This window comes from Amia ocellicauda, chromosome 15 (genome assembly GCF_036373705.1).
Source record: "Amia ocellicauda isolate fAmiCal2 chromosome 15, fAmiCal2.hap1, whole genome shotgun sequence".
Classification (NCBI taxonomy): domain Eukaryota; kingdom Metazoa; phylum Chordata; class Actinopteri; order Amiiformes; family Amiidae; genus Amia; species Amia ocellicauda.
This window is the reverse complement of record NC_089864.1, coordinates 9,606,487-9,620,016: the sequence shown is the minus strand read 5'-3', so window position 1 is coordinate 9,620,016 and position 13,530 is coordinate 9,606,487. Positions and strand designations below refer to the sequence as shown.

General features: G+C 36.9%; 1 protein-coding gene across 3 annotated transcripts in view; it reads right to left on the bottom strand.

Annotated features, from left to right (window-relative positions):
- immp2l (inner mitochondrial membrane peptidase subunit 2) overlaps window positions 1-13,530 on the bottom strand; it is a 273,233-nt gene that overhangs the window by 230,113 nt on the left and 29,590 nt on the right. The window lies entirely within an intron of this gene.

Sequence of the window (13,530 nt, the reverse complement as noted above, 5' to 3'; positions counted from 1 at the left end):
TGTGCTTGTGTCTACACCCCCCTCCAGCCTGCAGAGTGGGCTTGAGAAATTGTCCTATCAATCCTTGGCTGGTTAAGAAACAACATGATTAAATGTAATGATTTGTAGATAGATGTCTGTACTTCCGGAGAATATTTATTTGGTAAAAAAACAAAGTACATTCTGTGCTAATTAGTTGTTGTTGTTGTTGTTGTTGTTATTTGGGGGTGGGTTGTTTGTACTTTTTCTGCGTTGCATTAGTCTACTGTTATAAATTATATTTCAGTGTAATGTTCAATCTGCACTAAAATGGGAAATAGGTTAAAGCTGCCCAGAAGGCATTTCTTTCAAGCCTACAGTATCAGATTGTGCCAGTAAAGAGGCTAAATGCTTATTGCGACTTGCGAGTTTGTAGCTGTCAGTTATGATTGCTGGCACTGGCACCGCTCGCCTGCAGCATTTATTTGTCTTTGTGACGTCGGACCTCCGGGGCTTTAACAAATATATTAATATGAAAAGCAATAGGTAACAGCTGACTGCTGCAGCAAAAAAAAAAAGTTAAAAAAAATTAAAAAATCCACAATTGTACCCCACAAGGCAGAGCACAAATCATTCTGCTTAAAATAAAATCCTGCTTAGAGCACCTACAAACAGATGAATCTCTGTAATGACTTGCTGAAACTGTATAATGAGCCCCAGTCACCGGAGGAACAGCGATACATCTCTTTCAATATTGGTTTATAAATAACTTAAATTACATTTGAAATGTCTTGGCTGTATCTAGGTGGCCACCAGATTACAAGCCTGTAAAGTATGTGCTGGCGTTTCTGCTTCAGAAAGTAGGTGGCCATACGTAAGATATATACATTTAGTCTGAGCTGCAACAAAATAAAATGCAACTTATAAGCCATACTGGAGTGCTAAGAAGTATTTGATTAAGGAGCTCAGGTTCTGGAATCCTCTAGCCTCAGATTCTCCAATCTTCAGCAGATATCCTTTCCCGTTTGGCCAAGAAGCAATCGCTCTAAAACTAATTGTGATATGGGTGTAACAAAGGCAGATTTGCCATCATGGTGGAGAACAAGCCTGAGAAAAACAGGAGAGCCAAAATCAGATCGTTTTCAAGGTTTCTGGAGATTATCAGCCTAAATCTGCTCCAGTAAAAGTTGCTAGGACAGTACAACTCAAGAGTGCATGCATTTTTCCTGGACACAATGTTGTGATATGCCTACCTCCTGCTGCTAACCAGTAGAGAACAAGATAGCCAGTTACAACACGACATCTGTAATGTGTCTTTTCCCCTTGATTCAAAAGCATTGCTATATTTACTCCTAACGCAACATATAAATAAGATCTGATATTATGGAGAGATGTATAGAGCTTGATATGCATTACAATTGGAAAAGGCTTCTGAACATTCCCAGGAAAATAACACTTCTAAATATAGCTGAACCAAGAGTATTCTATTTATAAAAAGGCATATGTGTTCCAATATATCATGTTTGTGAATGAAAGGCGTGCAAAACCTAGAAATTAAGTCCCTTGGAGGAACCTACCATATTCAAGGTTTAAAAATAACAATAACATAAATACATACATTCACCCCCCTTGTACTTTTTCATATTTTATGCATTTAAAAGAAGAGGCAAGATGCATTTCATTGTGAAACAGCAGTTAATGGAAAATACTGAAATGTCTTGGTTAGAGAAGTATTCACCCCCTCAGTCTATATTTTGTATAGCTCTAAGGAGATTCTGGTTGGTGCCAAATGTCTTTAATGATTGACTTGACTGTGCTCCAAGGGGTATTCACGCCTTGGAAATCTTTTTATACCCCTTCCCTGATCTGTGCTTTAACACAGGTTTCTACAGGAGTTGTTTTGAAAGCTCCTTGGTATTCATGGAAGTATCTTTGCTTTGAATGTACTACCTAACTGTGGGACCTTACAGAGACAGGTGTATTTCATTCGAAACCATGTGAAACACTTTAACGGCACACAGAAAGAGTCCATTTGACATATTGTGTGAATGCTGAAGGCAATCGGTTGCATCTGAGCTTATTTAGGATTGTCATAGCAAAGGGGGTGAATACTTCTCTAATGAACACATTTCTAGTTTTTATTATTTTTTCCATATTTTCACCCCAGATCCATTTTTCCCCACATTGAAATTGTTGAGTATGTTGAGCAAATCAAACAAAATGTGAAAAAGTCCAAGGGGGGTGAATAATTCCTAGAGCCACAGTACAAACAATACAATCAAATAAAACCTGAGGCAAAGTACTGTTCAAAATATTTTATTAAAAGTACCGCATTTATTACAGACACCATTAAATTGGCCCAATGTACAATGCGTTATATTCATTTTCATTTTAAAAAGATGCAAATTGTGTGTGTCAATCTGGCTATTAAAATCTGCATTAGGTTTTTCTGGTTACCTTATTACAGGCAATTTTCTGCTGCTCCATTCTGCTTTTATGGGATGCTGTTCTCATATTAAAATAATATGCTACCTAGGTTACCAGATTTCTTGTGCCATTTGTGTCCTCATTTCACAACCTCCTCCAGTAACAAGTGTGAAATGGTGTAAATTAAGAATCCTTAGGTTACTAGCACAGCCAGCAGATGTTTTCTGAGAAGGGTCTTTGTGCAAACTGCTACTCTCACTTTCAAATCTAATAAGCAGATCTTGATACCTAAACCAAAGTACCTTGATTAAGGAGAAGTCATTGCTGACCATGCATCAAACATCTTAAGTTGTCCTCTTTGTTTTGTACTCACAAGGGGTGGAGAAAATGTATTTGAAACCACAATACTGAAGAGTATATAGCCACGTTAAAGCATCAACATAAAAGGGTGTCAGAGCATGAATTATTCAAGGGGGTAAGGGAATTATACGAGAACATAATAACAATATTATTAATAATAGTAATTAACAGCTGTAATGGTAGTCACACAACTCCACATCTGTGCATAAGTGCCAAAGCAAACTGTAGTGAACAGCACAACTTTGCCAAAACTCATGTCCACAAAACAACAGTTCAGGAAAACATCCTACCACCTCACTACGAAAGTCAACCTTCCCTCCCATCTTAGCTTGCACATCAGAAGGGAACATTTAAAAAAGAAAATGTCCTCGCATACTTATTTTTAGATTTATGTACACATATATAGACGAAGAAAGGAAAATTAATCATTCTTCCAAATCCCACACATTAGTCAACGCATCAGCTAATTTTCCTTAAACAAGTAGGTTGTTCTCCTGAGCTGGTGTTCCTTCACAACCGCTTGATCGCTCAATAGATCAGTCAACCACATTTGTTCCAGCACCTTCCAACATCAGGCAGGGTTATGCACACAGGGTTATCATTTCACCTTTTACTACAATGTTTTAAGAGTAGCACAATTTGTAAGAGCAACTGACAATTGTATGTTAGCAACTATTGCGAGATTAAAGGCATTGTTTTCTTCTGTTATTTGTTATATCGATTTTAAAATGTGTTAATTGTACATCCTTAGCGTTATATGCTCTGCAGTTGCATTATATGATGAACAAAGTCAATGTGTCACTCCAGTGACCCTCTTAATGGAAGAAGAACCTAATTTTACATATTTGTATGAGTGAGGTAAGCCTAGATCGAGTTCTTGTCAGGACGAGAAGGACTACAATGACATTTAAATCAAGAAATAAAATATTTTAAATTATGTTCATCTGGTAACAATTACATGAAAGCAAAGATTTTCTTATTCACACGGCAGGTTATAATTTCGTACTTTCATCATGGCCTAAATATGTCAAATGAATTACCTGCCTGCGAAATCTGTTTGGGCTTAAGCTGAGGCGTTATATTAATGGAAAATAAGAATAGGGAGAAGAGGGGAAAAATCTAAGTTAATTTCCATTCAGAAGTTGACATATGCTCTGAAACTGTTTGCAATGCCATAAATCTTTCTTTGATGTTTTCAAAAATAGATGCCACACGATGAAGAGGGATATCTTGTACTGATATAAGCAAGTTACCTTCTGGGCATGTAAAAAGCCATTATATCCAACTGATAGTTTTATTTTCCTGTTTGGTGGGGATAAACTCCTGTGTGTTTCCATTTGTGCAATGTCAACACCATATTCTGTCATCTAAACCTTTTCTTTAATTGCCAATACATGTGTAAATAAAAATGTGTCAAATAAGAAGACACAATTTTCTGTACCTAACAGAAGATGTGGAATAATTATACCATAACTATACTACTTCCATGCCTGGCTACATATGTTACAGATATATTGATCTAACAAGTTTAAGATCATAAGGTCATCTAAATAAGTTGATCAATATGCAGAACAGTGGGATTATTTTTCTTCATCATGAATGTACACAAAGCTGGGATAAGTAAGTCCACTCCTTTAAACCATTAGACAATCTACAGGTTTTTTCGGTTAAATGTGAGGCATCCCATCTCATTGAATACCCAGATACCCAAAGGATCAGTGGACAAAAGTTGATCCCACTATCCTGCCACTGAATACCACCAACTCCAACTAAGGTTTGAGTAAAATACACAATTTAATCCTGAAACTGGACCTGCTTTCCTCCCACAAATAAAAGCGTATATCTCCTTGTTTTGTGTCGCTTACTGTCTCAGAAGGTCACTGTGACGATGACTATCCCTTCTCATGCTGACATATAACGCAGCTTGGGAATTCAACGCTGGTGGTGGTGCTGCTGAGTTTAAATGTCCCCTTACACCCGAGCACTTCAGATCAGCTCTTCTGAACAAAACACCTCAACCTTAGGAAACCTATCTATGTTGTATTTATTTTTAAATGTTTACCTTAACTGTAACATCCATTTATCACAGATGATAACAGGCATCGGACAAAGACTGAATGTGCTCCTGCATATACGAGCAACGGAGCCAAAAAAGGAGTGGCTGTAGTTTATTGCCCCTGCAGCTATTTTCAGCAGTAGGCTGATACAACCACGCACATTTTAGCATGTACATTTCTTTAATTTCACACATTAAAAAAAATTAAGCGGAGTGGTTTCTGCTAAAACAGTTGACTCATGCATCTAATGTTAAACAGGAGGAGGTTTTTAATGAAAAAAGGCTACCCTCCCGTGGGGTGATTTAATTAGCGTGGCCATAAGATAGAGATTTAGCGAAAATTAGTTTCCGAGCTCTATCCATGTGTGATAAGTGAGGCTTCACAGATCTGAAGAATCCAGTTCTTGAAATGATCCCTCATATCATTATCATTTGTTCTCTGAGGCTATGGGGCATGGATTTGCCCTGCTTTGAAGCGAAGGAGAAGTGCAGTGAGTAATGACCTCTATGATTTTTCTCTATTTGCTAGTAATTTTTTATGCGGGGCTGCACCCTAAGTCATGAATAAAATATATGGCAACAAGAGTAATAAAACTGCTCGAAAAACATATTAATAGCACACTCACATTCATCCATGCCTTGGCCTTTCTGTTTTAAGTCCAGCAATTAAGGCTTAAATGAATTCTTTTGAAGAATAAGCACAATTCACTTTACCAGCTTAAGCATGAACTGTTGAAAGAATTCTTTGCTGTAACATCCAGCAATTAATATTTATGATGCCTCATTAGATAACTTTCTAAGCTGGCCTTAGGGTTGACGTGGTACAAAGCTTAAAACATTAGGTCAGCTGTAGCAGACCATAAAGGTACTTACATAATTAAAATCCATGGGAAAAGAATACATATCTTATAATGCCAGTAAGGACATTACCTCAGCGTGAAACTGTCCCACTGGGAAATATTTACAGTAAGGTTATATTGACTATCACAGGTTAAAACTGAGGATATTCATTCATCATCCTGAAATGTTTAAGGAAAGGGTATGCCCGCACGATATCAAACGAATTCTCAGAAAGCCACAATGCAGGAATATAATTTTAAGCAGCATTGATTAAATGTCTCGCACAAACACCTTGGAGATGCCCAGAAACGCAGCACACAGAATGTGAAAAAAAGGAAACATTAACACAGAATGATCTGCTATACCAAGAAAACCTATGAATATCACATGGCGATGTATGGAAGTGCTCAGGGTATTGTTTTTTTTAATATAGGCTAGATATATAGGCAGTCTATTCATCACCTTGGGGGTCACAGGAGAAGGAGTGTGACATATTGGACTAGGAATTCAAATACACAATTAAAGAAATAGTTGAATAAAATATCACCCTGGTAGTAGTACTTGTTCACTCATGAAGACAGCAGCTACAACTTTATTCAGCTAACTAATTAATTATTATTGTTATTATTATTATTATTATATTGTTATTATTTTAAATAAGTAGCTTGAGCCTACTTTTCAAATTCACTCATCGAAGCCAGAAACATGCATCCGTTCCCTAAAAGCACATTTCTCATGGTGCAAAATATCTGTGCTTTTTCATTTGACACCGAACTTGAGTTTTTCATTCCATTGTGTGTCTTCGGCTCAAATCCGTTGTGACTCAACCCGTTAGAGGAACAATGGCAGAGCAACTTATATTTCTAATGTGAGTGCAGTCAAAAGGTGATAATGAAATAGTATCTGTTGGAGGAAAAAAGTGTGAGGAACAAAACATATAAATTGTACCAAGTTACAAGAAAAAACACATTCATTGCTGTGTTTTATAAGATTGGATATCTATACAAGATGGTTTTTATTTTGCCCTACCGTTAGTAGGATCAGAAAAGGAGCTGTTAATTAAAAAGGTATCTTATGTAACCGAAGGCACAAAGGGCATCCATTAAAATTACACACTGTATGCCTACTTTAATCATTTTTCTTGGCACAACCAGAGGAAAATGACAGTGTGTCAAGAGAGAATATTTGGGAAGGCATCATAAAAGTACCCCTCAGAATATAATTCAGAGGGATCATTTTAATTGTAGACGATTCTCCTTTTTTCTAAGTTTATTATAACCTTAATTAAAAGTAAAGTTTTTTCTTTAAAAGTAAGAACATACTACATAGATACATTATAGTCTTTGAATGACTGAGAACTGTAAGCTGTTTTTTTTTTACCACTGTCATGCTCAAGACTATTTTATAGCGCTGATATGGAACTCCTCTGCTGTTTTATATGCAAGACAAATAAGTCTGTGGCACTGTGGTGTTAAATTGATGAAGATGTGTGGGCTCTTTTGTTTATTTGAAGTCAATGACACCTTAAGATATATAGCCACACAACACACTAAACAAAGATCAGTGCCAGTAAACATAATTTTGGCCTTGAAAGTTCGTAATAAATAAAACTTGAGAGCTGAAGGGAAATGTAAGTAACGGATAAGTGCATTTGAAATCTTGAGTAATTTAGTGCTAACATTAAGGGCAAATACAAAGGTTATACCCTTGCTACAGTAGAACAGTTTTTCAACAGATTTGTGGCATTAGGGAGAGTAAGAGGTTAACGGCAGGCATGTTAAAGGGCAGCTTCTTCTAGATTCGGCGAGATATAGTCAAGAAACTGGAGCTGGAGTATGAAGCATACCGAACACCTATTGTCAATAGATCTTATCGAAAGTAAGGGAGGAATGGAAAATGAAAATTAATGACAGATGCCCAGGCCTCGCACGGTTCAATGTGTCACTCGGTATTGTTACTCCTGGTTCCTCTGCTGGCTTATCAAAATTCAATTTCACTCACATATCCCACCTCTCAATGGGTAGATAATGTCTCACTCCCTTACATCAATAGCCATTCATTTAACCCCAGATCCACGCTATTTCGGGATATAATGCAGATTTTAAGAAGTCCATCTGGAACAGTTTTCTCGCAGTTACACTCACAGATTTAGGTTTAAGCAAAATGACCTTCAGAGATGTGGTCAACTATCACATCCTTGCTGGGTCACCAAGAGATGAGCATCCAATCAGACTGAAACTGTGACAGAAACTACACTGACTATCTCAAGGTTTTTCTTTCTAAACTAAGTGGAAACAGTTTGGGTGACTTTGAAGATGGAAGTTGCCCGTTTATGGCCAGCCGATAAAGACTGGCAAGCCAAGTGTACTTGACTCACACGCTGGCACAGACTATGAACACAGCCCTGAAAAGGGCAGGCCGGTAAGTAGCGTTCATGGGCAGATGATCGGTGCTGGGGCGTCACAGTTCACATCCTTTGTGTGGGGGCATGGTAATCAGTAGTAGAAGAACTGCTGTTAAAAAGCACTTGCGGTGCGATAACCACAGAAAGACACTGCAATTGACCTGCAAACACCCACGCTGGAAACAATGAAAATTAAATTCAGCCACAGCTTATTACAGGATATTTCAAGGCTACTCTCGCCTCCTCCTGAGCAGAAAAGGAATTTTAGCTAGCACGGCATATTCATACGTTAGAACCTTTGCAAAAGCAATGATTAGCGGAGTAACGAAGCACGTTTTTCTATTGAACCACTGATTCTCAGTCTGTTTATGATCATTGTCATCCCCAGCTTGACAAAACAGTTTAAATTATAAAGGCCACAAAGGGCACAGCAGCGAACCTGAAGGCATGCGTCAAGAAACTAAACACAAGGTGCCGCACTGCTTATTAAACTCAATGAATATCAATAGCACAACGTTGTATGTGGGGGCCTTAAGCAATTAAAAATGTCAGGTTTTATGTTTTCTAATTCAGTACATGGTAGCAGTAATTATATTTGCGTGGGTTTATTACATTCAGTAAACAACGCACTTGTGGAGTACAGAAGCAGCATTGAGTGCAAATGCAGATACAGTGGAATGGGTTCCTTGAAAATATAACTTTGTACAATGAATGACAAACCAACATGTGAAACCAAAAGTAGGCATGTTGTGGACCCTTGGTAAACATGGCAGAATTGACCAGATGGGGCAATAAAAGGACAGTACAGATACACACTTTATTGAAAATAGAACAGTCTGATTTTTATCTAGATGCCTTCACGCTCTCTATTTAACAGACCCCTAACAAAGGCACTCCAACACTTTCTACATTTTCTTAAAGACATATCCAAATACTTTCAGTCTTTTAAAGGTAAATCTGTATTGTCTGCACATTTCTCTTCAAGAACACTCAAACAAAAGCTTTTACCCTGCAATAAATCAATAAATAAATAAACAGAATACAGAATGATACAGATTCAACAGACACATCTGTCAATTTCAGACTGCATTACCACAGATGAAAGAGTAAGAAACAGAAAACAGTGTATTTCAAACAGACATCTTAAAACACTATGTTCGGCGTACGTTTTCAACAGATATATATATACAAGTGTATATTATTTACTTACAGCAAACATCATAAAGATGTATGAGGACTATCTGTGACTCAATTATTAGTTTCAGCCTATAGTTAATCAGATCAATTTAGACCACAATCATGATCTTATCAGGAGATTGGATGGCAAAACATCACATTGTAATAAGAATCAAGCCATTTCAAATGAAGAGAGAGCATCATTGTCTGTTGTAATGCCTTACCTTGATGAACCCAGGTCTTGTGTAACATATGTAAAAGCAACAGAAAAAATATCTGTGTGTCCCCTTAGCCTCTGCAGAAGGTAACCTTGAAAAATGTGTTGAACACTGTGTCAGACATAAACCGTAGGATCCAGGCAAACCTTGATGTGAAGAAAGGCCTCTCTCCCTTCACGCTTATTCTCAAATTCTCCTGCTGATAAATATCAGACTACTGTGCTGTAAGTGTGCGAAGAGCAAAAACAAAAGCATCCAAGTAACTATTTTAGGATAACGTCCCTTTCAGTTTCCATGGAAGCTCTCTTGAAAACTATTAAGATTTGGAGTACATGCAATAGATTTAACCAACAATAACATGCAATCTACTGAGTGAAGAAGAATTCTCACCGAAAACACACAAATAAAATGTAACACAGTACATTTCTCCAACAACAAAAGACAATCAATTTGGTGTCAAAGCCTGCTCTGCTTAAACACTCACAACAGAGGAGAGAAACGGGAACCTCAAGCTCCTGCTGTCGTTGATGGGGGGAAAGTTCTGGGGCCGTTCATTATCTCTCCACACAGAGCGCTACGCCCTGAATTCACGAGCCGGGAGCCGACCACCGTCGCCACAGTCGCTTTCCCGGCCTGCTGTGGTTAAGAGGAACCTTGTGCTGTTGCCTAAGACGCACTGCTGCAGAGTCAAGATTGCAGGCTCAGTGTCTCGTAAGCATCTTAGAGGCTCAGGCTCCTCATTTGACAAACTAATGAAATAAATAAATAAAGTCGGAAGTCAGCAGAAACAATGGGGTTTGGTCACGGTTCAGGCCCAACTGGATCTGCCAAGCTCGGAGTGAAAAGGAGGTGTGGGCTGCGGAGGAACTCGATTCGGCACCGCTTGATTACAAAGACTAGAAGAACACTACTTATTGCGCTAAAGTACTTAACCATGCAATCAGAGCATAGCATTTCGGTCTTTGTTCTCCAGCCTTCACAGTGTTAAATTAAATGCTGGTAGGAATGGCTTTAAGACAGAAATAATGTCCTTTGTTCACTTTCTCCCCACCCACCCCTTCTGTTATACACATGTTGATTAGGGATTTAGTCAAACTTCGTCAATAATAAAACACATTTTTAACACCCAAGATTGAGATTACCTCCTTTTGTGTGTTTTTTTTTTCTCAAAATATATATTCATCTGTTTTAAAATGTACAATGTATATATATATAATAAAAACTGAATAGAAAACTAAATTGTATAGCAAAGAAAACTGCCAAGCTACCATTATTGCGAGGTTACTTATCATGTTATCCACTTAAAAACAATACCTTCAATGTGGCCCAATTATATAGTTTGTTTGTGTTTTTAATTGATTGTTAATTATGCAATTTATAAAGTTGTAGGTGATTTTAACCTAACATCCCATAGTTTCCTTTAGAGCACCACATACAAGAAATAGAATTAATAAAGAAGACCATCATAAGCATTAAATATAAATAGTTCCTTATCAGTTGCTTAAAAAAGCATATTCTGCAAATAAGATGATACTCAGTGACATGAACTATTCTGTGTATAACTATGTGTTTTCCAAATGAATACCAAGTAAGTTTGGGAATTAGAGATTTTTCTGCAATAACAACACATTGAAATTGAAAAACAGGATAAGATGTTTTCACCGAGACAAAGGAAGACACTGTCTCAGTATAAAGAGACAATACCTTTCAAACGACACGTTCGTGTGATAAAGCGGGTGATGTAGCACAACTTACATTTTGCAATTCTTTTGCGTATGTGCTTTAATACGTCTGTCTAGCAAGATTAAATAAGAGAATGGATAGCCGGTCTCCAAATGATTCTCTTATTACCTTAAAGAAACAAAAGCAGACCATGCTGGGATTAGTTCTTTTCTTATTTGTTGAGCAAACAGGGCCGATCAATTCTTCATAAGTCAATTGAGAACTTGATGCATTGTTCCCCACTCAGAGATCAGCAATTCCTGACAGAAAGTGTATTGCCACATATCATAAAGAATCATGGCAGATATGACCCCCAAATTGAGGGATGGTAGTTGAACAATTCTGGTGTTTGCCATTTTACTTATTTTTTGCTGTTCACTTCACCGAGAGGATTAAGCTAAAGACCAAAGAGATGATTTTGTGACAAGAAAATAATTACAGTTACCTCACCATCGCATACAATCAAACAATCAGTATGTTTGTGGTATGTGTTCGATAGTGCAGGAAAGAAAAAGAAAGAAAAAAAAATATTATCATCACCTCTTTGTGTCTTCTTTACCCATTAAAGGTTTGAGTACTGAAAAATGTAATGGCTATTCCAGAGGGGTGTTGGAGAGAATGCTCATACAGCATTGTATGTATTGGCATTACACACAGACACTTTGCTACACAACAGGCACATGCCATGCTGACAAATCCTTGTTGCTGTTCTGTATATCTTGTCTTTGAAATAAAAAATAATAAACAAACTACAATTTGTTTTTAGAAAATTGAATGGCACATTTTCTGTGACCTGTTCAGAATATCCCCTGCAGGGAGACAGTGCCATCTTTGGGCAATAGTAGAAATGGAAAACTGATAGCATAATGCTCACTGAGGAATTGCACCATTAAATGTGAAGCTTCATATGAATGAATGAATGAATGAATGAATGAATGAATGAACAAATAATTAAATATACTCCAATATAAAAACTAAACTCCAACTCAACTCAGCCTGTATGTATATATTATTTAACCTCAAAAAGACCATATAAAGGCAACTACAATCTATAGACAAACCATTATTCAAAAGGACCGAAAAGTATGTGTGAAAGGCCATAAAAAAGAATGTACAAAAAGTTATTGTAGTGAGTGCTTTTATATACAAAAACCTTGGGCAGGATTTCATTGTTTATAGTGAAAACACTATAATTAAATTGTATTCTCTTCTAAATACAATTAATTACATAAATGCTATTGAGGATTATCATGGTCACTTTTAAAGACAACTTAAAACTCAACAGTAATATCAAACAAAAGACTATGAAAATCAAGCTTTTTGTGTCTCGGGCCAATGGATTTGACATTGTACCAAGAATCTGAAGTATTGTGGAAACAACTTTTTTCTTTATGACATTTGCTTAATCCCATTTAAATCACTGGAAGCAAATGATGTCTTCAGCAGCAAAAGATTACCGAGATATCCAATAGAAATCTCTTGCCTTGCAGACCCCAGACATTTAACCTTGTGATTCTGGATGACTCAGACCATTGAGCAAACTATAGACTTTCAAGCTCTGTCAAGCATCTTTGAGGATTCTGAACGATTTTAGCAATGCTTTTTGGACAAACCAATGGGTGAGAAAGGCTATAACAACACCTTGAAGTGAGTATTCCTGCTTTAGGTATATTATATGTATGTATGTATGTATGTATGTATGTATGTATGTATGTATTTATTTATTAATTAATTTATGAGCAGACGCCTTTACCCTTAATTTTGTATCAAAGATTTCAAAACATACATGAGGGAAATTAAACACCACAAAATCAAATAAATAAATAAATATAACATAATTAAAATGATGTTGAAGCTATATCTGCGGATAACTTTTAATGTCTTATATGCATTCAGTTGCATTTGTGTAATATACTTTTAAAACTGTTGTTTATATTTCCTTAACACATGTAATTCACACAAACAAGTAAACAAATGCATAAATACGCAAAGATATTCACAAGGAAAGAATAGAAGAGATTCCTCCAAAAGCAAAGGCACATTTGGTGCCCCATGGTGATTTAAAACAAAGAAGATGTATGAATACACAATGCCCAACACTGAAGGAAGAACGCTAATTGGCATCTTGGTAATAGCCCAAAGCCCCAAAGTCATTGCAGTACTCCGTCAATAGACACTCTGTTTTAAGAATGGCATATAAAAGTGCCACAGCTTCCTGATTCAATCAGCCAGAGAGTAACTGTTCTTTCAGAGAAAACTGCCTAGTTACTCCAGAGTGATGATAAAGCCACCCCAAGTGAATACTTTCAGACTTGTATTCATACACCATGAAGCCAGGAAATATTAGGTGATACTGAAGTATGTGAGAG